General features: G+C 32.5%; 1 protein-coding gene across 2 annotated transcripts in view; it reads left to right on the top strand.

The window, feature by feature from the left end:
* The first annotated feature begins 418 nt into the window (after nt 1-418).
* LOC118200991 (kelch-like protein 5) overlaps nt 419-10,103 on the top strand; it is a 139,688-nt gene continuing 130,003 nt past the window's right edge. For both annotated transcript variants that reach the window (XM_035372991.2, XM_085808297.1), the window contains exon 1: nt 419-550. The gene's annotated coding sequence lies outside the window, so the exon portion shown is untranslated. The remainder of the gene's footprint in view (nt 551-10,103) is intronic.

Here is a 10,103-nt window from a genome sequence, read left to right as displayed (position 1 = left end):
CTGCAAAAGCAGTAGACCCCCTGTATAAATACTTCTGTATCAAAGTATCAGTCCACCTTATGCGCCCTCCTTGGTGCAATCACCTGATGACACCCGGAACAAATCAAGCATTTTGCTTGATAATACCGGCAGAAGGGGAACTTGGAACTCATTTGAAAACTTTAGTATTCTGGAAGGAAAGCGTGGGAGAAAACAAGACTGAAAGAGAAGTTGTTTTAACTAAAAATTAACTGTTAGTCAAACTAAATAAATCCCCACAATTTTTTTTCTTTTGTAATTCAAAACTTTTAATACGCTTTTCCTCAGTTTGAGTTAATTTCTAATGAGGCAAAGTCAGGAATCTTCCTAAAATTGGCTTGATCTGTAATTCGACCATACTTTTTATTCCAACTGTTGCTAGAATCTTTGCCAAATGGGAGAAAAGTGTAGCACTCTGATGCACCGCAAGTAATCTGCTTATTTATATATGAGAAATTCCGCTTTCTAACTTTGTTTGCAGGATTGATGTATGTTGCAGTTTATTATCCCGTATTCTTCACAGATTGTCAAAGTAAGTACCGTTTTTCACAAAGGTTTTTCTCTTTATATGTGGTGTACTAGTAACGCATCTTCGAGAAAAAGTATAAAAATAATTTAATAGCTAATTAATTTTTGTCTTATATGAAGCTTTTTACTTATTGAAAAAAACCATATTTCTGAACATGAAACAATATTTCGTTTTGAACATTATTAATATTATCGTAATTTTAATTCTGTTTGATTTCACACTAGTCTTTGTAAATATTACATTAGATATCTTTAAATAAAGAGTAATTGGTTAATCTTTGGATTATGGTTTATCACCATAAATTACCATATTATGAAGAGGAATACGTAAATTAGATAATCAAACAGAAATCAGTATTTAAATTAAACTACATTTATTTATACAAAACCTTCAAAATCATTAATGTCAGAATTAAGTAAGTTTAACAAATGACCACTAAGGTCAGTTTCATCATTCTATTCTAAATCACTTCTTACAATGTCACTAACTTCACTTTCATTTTCTTTTTCGATTTAATGAAAGCCAGTAGTATCAGCTCAGATTGATTGCCATGCGTTATACACCCATAAGGCAACCTCCTCATACGAAGCTTTTCTCATTCGTCCTGAATTTCATGAAGTCCACTTTGCATCCATTCCTCCCACTGCTTTTGTAGTTCATGCTTGAAAATTCTATTGATAGTGAGATCCAGCGGCTGTAAAATTTTTGTAAGCCCACCTGGTATCACTGAGACATTGGTGCTAAGTATTTTTTGCTTTAGATCTTGCCGTATCCACTAAATGGGATTGCATTAAATCGAGAACGATGAGTCCTCGGGGTTATAAAAAAACACCTTTCCTTTTATGACAAATTTCTCTCAGCCAAACATCACTTCTTCGCACATCCGTCCTTTTTGTTGGAGCAAATAATACTTGGGTTGATCTTTACATTACGGTAACTTGGCGAAAATTTGGCAACCAACTCCCCTACAGCAACCCTCTATTTTTTTTTCCCCGCCGCCATTTTGTCTTCACGAAGTAAAGACATGTTTCTTTTCTTCTTATCTACTGAACACTTCTTCCAACAATCTACTAGCCGAATTACACTTATGCTAGAAATTTTATCAAACAAAACTGCTTAATCATGACAAATATTCACTGCAAAATTCAGAAAAAGTGCACAATACCATACACCTTACGCGTTTTTCAAAATAACACATACACATAAACCATGTACACGCCGACTTATTTTTACTTAAAAAAACATCCCAGAATTGCACAAAAATGGCATTGCGCACACTCTTCACTATATCCATGTACACTGCTTTTTTCTCATAAATTCGAAAAATTTCATGAAAATACATGACAATTTTCTCAATCTTTAAACCCGGTAAAAAGAACATATATGAAATTACCTGATCGCGAAAAAGTATTTACCCTTTACAAATATAAACATTTCCACATATAAAATATCCAAAAACTTTTACCTCTAAATCATCTATTACATTATACACGTCGCCAACGAATTCATACATGAAGCATTACAAATATTTAGTATCAAATATTTAAATTATTTCCATGCACGTTTATTTCAACTTAAACGTAAACCAAATTCCTACAAGCATAAAATTCACAAAATAACTATCATTTCATTAAAATATCACTGAACCATGTACACGTCGACTTATTTTTACTTAAAAAAACATCCCAGAATTGCACAAAAATGGCATTGCGCACACTCTTCACTATATCCATGTACACTGCTTTTATCTCATAAATTAAAAAAATTTCACGAAAATACATGACAATTTTCTCAATCTTTAAACCCGGTAAAAAGAACATATATGAAATTACATGATCGCGAAAAAGTATTTACCCTTTACAAATATGAACATTTCCACATATAAAATAAATAAAATATCCAAAAACTTTTACCTCTAAATCATCTATTACATTATACACGTCGCCAACGAATTCATACATGAAGCATTACAAATATTTATTATCAAATATTTAAATTATTTCCATGCACATTTATTTCAACTTAAACATACACCAAATTCCTACAAGTATAAAATTCACAAAATAACTATCATTTCATTAAAATATAATTAAATTCAAAAACACCACTTAAAATATACATGAGCACATACATTCAATTAATAAAAATTACCTTACAATCCTAATTACTTTAAACTAAATCATTGCTAATAACAATTTTCCCAATAATACCAAATTCCTTTCCACCTTACATTTCCAACAATGCATAAAAATAATTAAAAATACTAACTTACCTAATCTCCTTCAGAATCTTCATTACGTGGCGGATACACTTTTCTTCATTCTCTTTCAGAATCTTTAAAATCATACTTATCTTTCAAAGCAAGATACCAGGTAAAATAAATAACATAATAAAACATGTTTATTTCTCTCTCACACAACCTTAAAAAACATTTCTTACTATCCTTTTCAATACCACTAAATACCCATTTCGAATTCACTTTACTTACGGCCATGGGATCCAAAAATTCACAAACACTATTTCACACAACACAGAATAAAGCCAAATACAAAATTTCCAGATTTTTTCCCGATTTCCCCCCTTTTCCGATTAAAGAACCGTAATTCGTCCATTAATATCACATGACATATCCCATGATCTCGCATTTCCCCCACACAAAATAATGCGTAATCGGAACTCAGTACTGCTCACATTATTACCAAAGTCCCAGGTAGTAACCTTTATCGCCTCCAAAATGTCGCCAAACTACCAGTTACCGTAATGTAAAGATCAACCAATACTTGTTTAGGGAAGTCTCTTTTGCGAATTAAATAAATTCTCTTTTGAAAATTATCAAAGGGATTAACTTCTCTCCATTAGTGCCACAACCCAAAACACAAGTAAAAGAAGCGTTTTCATTCCCGGTTCTTAACCCTGAAATAGTTTTTTCACCTATTGAATAAGCATTTTTGCTCTAAGGATGACAGTCAAAAGTAATGGGCACTTCGTGTCCACATTAATTATTTGCCCTCTTTTCAAATTTTGTTTTTTAATTTTCTTATATGTGTACTCCAAAAAAAGTTATTTTTTTTTCCCCAAAGCTAGTCCAAGGGAAGCTTTTGTCCAACTGTTGTTTTGGTCCTGACAGATAATTTCATTTGCTTCATGAACCTGAAACATCAATTAGGTCCTTCAACAAAAGTTTTAATGCTCATTGTTTATTCTTAGGCATTTTGTCTAATTCTTCTTATTCGGACTTCCACCGCTCGTCAACTTGAAATTCTGTATCCGCAGCACGATTTCTAATTTCAATCACTTTCTTCACTGCCAAAAACTTAAAAGCAGCTGTATAACGTTTTCTTCGAGAACTATTTGTAATAATAATAATATTTAAAAGCGTGAATAATAAGGTTAGCAAGAAGCCAGCTACAAAGAAGTCAAAACGTGTAAGAATGAACACAGCACTTGTAAAGTAAACGTAGCTGTTTCCATTAAAACAAAAAGTCATAGGAAAACACGGGCAAAATCATGGAGTTTAGCAGAAAGTACATGTATCATTATTGTGTCTTTACAGAAAGTGCCACCTAATTTAATTAGCCGAGTTTGAACTTATTGCACTTAGCGCAATCTGAGTTTAGAATATTGCAGCGAATTCTTACCGTTTCGCTTGTGCGTAACTTGCGATGTGAACTAGCAAAGTTTTCAGGGCAGAGGAAAAATAAAATTCCCTCAGATACGCCGCCGGCCTAAATTTTCAACTTTTAAACACGTATAAGCCGCGGCTTATCTACCCAAAATTACTGTACTTGTGCCAAAACAGATGCTGAATATGTGAGCTTAAGGGACATTAAATGTCATAATGTTGCAGGAAATGAAATATATCAAGAAGTTGAATTGATATATTCCAATTATGCATCTGTTATTCCTTATTTAGAGTGTATCGTGAAAATTAGTTTTGATTGTTATTTTAAACCTGAAGTAATTTTAATTGTTCATTTCTAGTTTACTAATATTGTAGGTATTAGTTTAGTGCCCTTGCTTAATATTAACCCGCATGTGAAATGAGTGACAAACTAATTGATAAATGTGTAACACAGGAAATTTTGAGATTGTAATTTAGGTTGTGTATAATGTAGTATATTTTGTACTGTATTATGTAATACTGTATATTTTGATAAATTAAATGATCAGTATTAATTGAAAATGGCAATATATTTGATGTTTCAGGGACTGTCTCAGATTTTGTAGCCTATGGCCTTTTGAAATGCAAATAAAAAATTTTTGCATAGCTTACCTTATGATCCAAATCAGCTGAATAAAAAATTCCATTACAGAATGTGGATTTGTATTTTAGGGTTGATCATGAAATAGTCACCAAGTTATCATAAAGCAAATATTTGCTTCATTTGGAATCTGCAAAAATTTAGCATTAGTTAAAGCATTTTCAATGTGCAAGAATTATCTGGGAATTTCTGATAAATTATGTATTTTGCAGGCATCATTATAAATCTATAAATTGTTTTATTTATTTATTTATTTTGGAACTACTCTGATATGCGCCCTCAAGTCGCCAAATTTCTTGCCAAACATTTTTGGCAAGAAACTCCACGCTGTCATATTGGTATCTAAATTTTTTGTCTACATTTCGAACTTTAGGCCTAAAATGTCTCCAAAAACACGTTTTTTGCGAATGCAAAAACCACGTTTTGAACACACAATTTAAGCTAAAAATACGAAACAAAAACAAAAAATTTAGATAGCAAAACCGTAAAGTTTCTAACCAAAATTATTTGACAAGAGTCCATGTACACAGCGATATGTTTTAACTTAAAAAAATATCTACGAATGGCACAATCTAGGCAACAAACGAATCTACGAACTACGCACACCTCACTTTAATAAATTAACATAACAACAATAAATTTAAAAGTATACCATGTATACAGCGTTCTGGTTTCAACTTTAAAAAACATCTATGAATTGCACAATTTAGACGGTACGCACTAATCAACAAAATGACTAAAATAAATTTCACACAATTAAAAAAACAACAATAACGACAGAAATTCATACTAAAAAAACAATGAACATAACATTCTACAAAATAAGAACAAGAATAAAATAAAATGCACTTACCATGTATCAATGCTTTTTCGAACAGCAGAAATACCAATTTCATGCAGCCTTTAACATGCCGCCACGTAATCACTATCGTATTTATATGACAGCCAAACACACTATCCAGAAAATTAATACTATGGTTCACAAATAATTAAAATAACAAATAATCACAAATCTCTACTTCTATCATGCACAGCCACTAAAAATAATCTCCCAGAACCTCTTTCCACACCTCCAAATACCCACTGCCCCTCAACAGGATGGCCGCGACAATATTTCCTTTTGCAGAACTTCAATTCAACAACATCCACCATTTTAGCTTCTCAGACACAAAGCATGACGTGAACCAACGAACTCCAGTGAAAGATTTTTCAGCATCGACAGGGTTGTCATTCAATATGCAATCGCGCCAAAAACCAGCGCAAAATACATATCGCCACATTTGGTGAAATTAGGGCGTATATCAGAGTTGTACTTTTATTTATTTATTTATTTATTTTTTTTTTTGTTAAATGTTTAACATGAAATGCTGTTACTTGTATATTACTAGAATATAACTAGAACTGTGATTGAAATAAAGTAATATTTAAATTTAGAATTGAAGCTTAATTTCTTTATGCTACAAACTTCACTTCTCTCAAAAATTTAAATCTGATTATTAAATAATTATGTTCCTAAATTATAATGGAGTGACACTGTAAATATCACAAGCTATTCATGTACATTGTGTCCCGGGGTACTGCAACATCACAGGAAATGAACAGGTGGACAGTTTCGCAAAGGAAGCTCTATCGGCCACTGCTCTCCTTAATATACAGAACCATATGCAGGAAAATTACACTGATGGTGAAGAAGACCAGGGAGGACAGCTGCTGTTGGTAAAAGATGGGAAATGATAATACAGTCAAAAGTCGTTAATCCGGACTCGTCGGGACTTTGGCGATTCCGGATTATCGATTTTTCCGGATTATAGATCATCAGTTTAAATCTCGTAAGATGGCATGCAGAAATTATAAAATTAAAAATATGAAACTGTAATTTATGAAATAAAGAACAATTATGATCTAAAGGATATCAAAATTAAAAAAAAAAAGCTTAATATTTATTTGTTTACTTTATTAAACATTTCTTTCAATGTAAGTTGTTTAAGTTGCTTCGTTTTATGTGATAATACTTTCTCTTTAATTCTATAAACAGACATAATTTCTTGTTCAGTTACAAAGTTCCGCTGTTCAAGTCCCATAATTGCTGTACCGAGAATACCGACTAACTTGTCAAAAGAAATTTTTTCGTTTTCACCAACCTCTCTGTCACCTTCTTCATGTCTATATCCATTTTTTACAGCAATTCCACTTTTTGTTTTATGGACATCGAAACGTACTTTCGTTTTGTAGATCCTTTGGGAGCTCCAGCATCGGAAATTCTATTTGACATAATCGAAAGTTCAAGTTTACTTTTATAAAATTGCTCTTACAGTCTGCAAAAAATAATAGGCCGGATCCAATTCGAAGATTAAGGAACAACGCAATCATCAACATTAACTGAAATAGATAATTAGATAATTTTAGCTTATATATCGTCTGTTATACATTAAATGCGCACGCGAAAACGTATTCTGCGCTTGCGCACACGTAAAGGTCTTATGCGAACGTGTAAACGCCTATGTGCATGTGTCAATGCGGCGCACGCGCAGAAAGTTTTTAGCTTTGAGGTCCGGATTATGGGTGTCCGAATTAACGACTTTTGATTGTAACAGAATCCATCCTCAACAAACTGCCCTGAGGCATCACTGTGACCATCTTTAGATTGACCATAACCCGTGACTACCATCAGAGCCAGTCTGGGCTAATCTTTGGAATATGGTAACAGGTAGTATGGCGACATTTTGGTAAGGTGATAAAGGTTACTAGCTAGGACTTTAGCAGTGTATATGGATTAAGTCAAGAGTGTGCGCAATGCCATTTTTGTGCAATTCTGGAATGTTTTTTAAGTGAAAATAGGTCAATGTATACATGGATACCGGGTATGTGCAATTCTTAAAAACGCGGCAGGCAGTGGGCGATTCTGCACTTTCTCCCAATTTCGCACCTAATCTTCGTCATGATTAAGCACATTTGTTCCATAAAAGTTCTAGCATAAGCGTAATTCGGCTAGCAGATTGTTGGAAAAAAAATGTTGAGTAAAAATTTAAAAAAAAAAAAAAAAAAGCCTTTACTTCGTGAAAACAAAATGGCATCCAAAAAGAAAAAAAAAAAACTAGCAGGTTGCTGTAGGAGGGTTGGTTGCTAAATTTTTGCCAAAAAATCGCCAAGTTACCATAATCCGAAGATTAACCCCAGTCTGCTTAGTCATCTCGCTCACATGCCTCCCTATTTAACTCAGGAGAAGGAAATGCTAATCATCTCTGTACCTTCAACGCTCTGCAGGTAGAAATCCTAAGAAGATGCAATGGAAGGATGGGGACAGCTATACTGGATGGCGCAGTGCTAAATGACTGACTTGTCAGAGACAGACGTTGGCTAAAGTAGAAGAATAAGTAAATATCACAACTAATGAATAGGATTGTATAGCTTGAAAAGAGAATATCTATTCCTGCCTATCAACTGTCAGTTCATGTACTGTGCTTGTTACTTGTTGTAGGTGATCATATTTCAATATTCAAATCGCAGTATATTTATAAGTTTAATAGTTAAAATATGTAACATTGACAAATCCTGTCATTTATGTGTTATTAATGAGCTTAATCATCTGTAAATATTTCTGTTTGTAAGCAAATATTTTTAGTACTTTTCTTCTGTTGTGGTGTTAGCAACAAAAAACAGCATTGGAGCAATTCGAGCTTAAGAAAGTGTGATTGTTGCCAAATGTTTTAAGCACCCGTGAAAGCAAATTGGCAATTTATTCAGTATCTATACATCACAAGTTATTTAATATTGTGTGTCTATAGAGAGAGAAGGAATGTAATGTAAATTTATATTTATTACAGTATTTAATATACTGTAATAAATATATATATGTAATATAATTTAATCAGCAGTTTATTTCAAGTAATAAACTAATTCAACAGAACTGTTTTAATATATGTTTATAAATTATCGTATTTAATGCAGCTGTTTGAGCAATTAATTTAAAATAGCAGCATACATAAACATGCCTGAAATTTCTATTTATTACTAAACATGCTAAAAAATTTTGTTTATTATTTTACTTAATAGAGTTTGGTAGCAATCTGCTAAAAGGAACATTTATAAACATACTCGAAAATCCATTTCTTACAGACTCTGTCTTGATGCATTTCAGCAGTTGCTGCTAATAATGACTCAAATATCAACCATAGCGCCTTTTACCTTTGATGGAAATGTAAAAAGAGTAAGCATAATGAGTATTTTACAATAAAAATCCACTATATTTACAAAGTGCAATTATGAAAAGCCACATAGATAGTTAACCACTTCGTTCGGGCACTTAAAAATGGCACTTTTTTTATTTTCTCGAGCAGCGCTCAGGCAACTAGTCTAATACACTGATTTGCCCAAATTTTTTGCTTGTTTAGAGTGCAATGTTTCTAACAGATGGCGCTAGTAATCCAGTAAAGTTAGAATTGCTAAACAACTGGTTTCAAGGTTAGGTTTTACTGAATTCTTTTATGCAAGTAAAGGTGTAAAATTTCTTTTCACTAGCTCGGTGTTCCGGCTATTGCGAATACTATTTCTTTTAAATTTGGAGCTAAAATAAAATAAGAAATGAAGGATAATGAGCAGCTGATAACTGAAGATAACTCTGATATTGACTCAGATAGTGAATCTGAAATTTCACTAAATGATTCTGGAAGTAATGACAATTTGTTGTCTGACTTCTCTAGTGATAAAGAAATGGAAAGTATAGATAATATAATGCAAATTTGGAACTTTTGTGAACTTGATATTAATAATCCTTCTTTCTTGATATAATAAGTCTTTGGAATCGAACAGATGTGTAATAACAATAAACATTTTAAGTTCTGACATCTATTTGTGTAAAGTGTTCTTTCCAGTTCACTTACTTGTTCGAAAAAGTCAACTTTAAGGAAAAGTGTGCTTTTTTATGATGAAAAAAAAAATTAGCATAAATCAATAAATTCAACACTTGTGATAGTTCTGACTGCTGATTTGGGTTTGTATAATGGATTTCTTCATAAAAAATGGGTACTTTTCGATAGAGATAGAGTCGCCAATAATGGTACAACTGATGCCAAACGGAATATCCTCGCTGATAACCTATTACGCCTCATTTTCAAAACAAGTCGCAGCCATTTCTTATAATATTAATTGTTTCTTTCAATATTATCATACAATTGCATAGAATTTTTACCAGATAGCTCAATTTTATGCAGTAAGGCCATTCGCGGTAATTAAGTCAATTAGGATGCAATCACACCGCTCACCCGAAGGCGAAAATGTGGAAAAGGTAAAGTTAA

This window comes from Stegodyphus dumicola, chromosome X1 (genome assembly GCF_044657685.1).
Source record: "Stegodyphus dumicola isolate Sdum_Otavi_A_Nest chromosome X1, ASM4465768v1".
NCBI classification, from domain to species: Eukaryota; Metazoa; Arthropoda; class Arachnida; order Araneae; family Eresidae; genus Stegodyphus; species Stegodyphus dumicola.
Note: the sequence above shows the minus strand (reverse complement) of the source record. Positions and strands in the feature narration are given on the sequence as shown.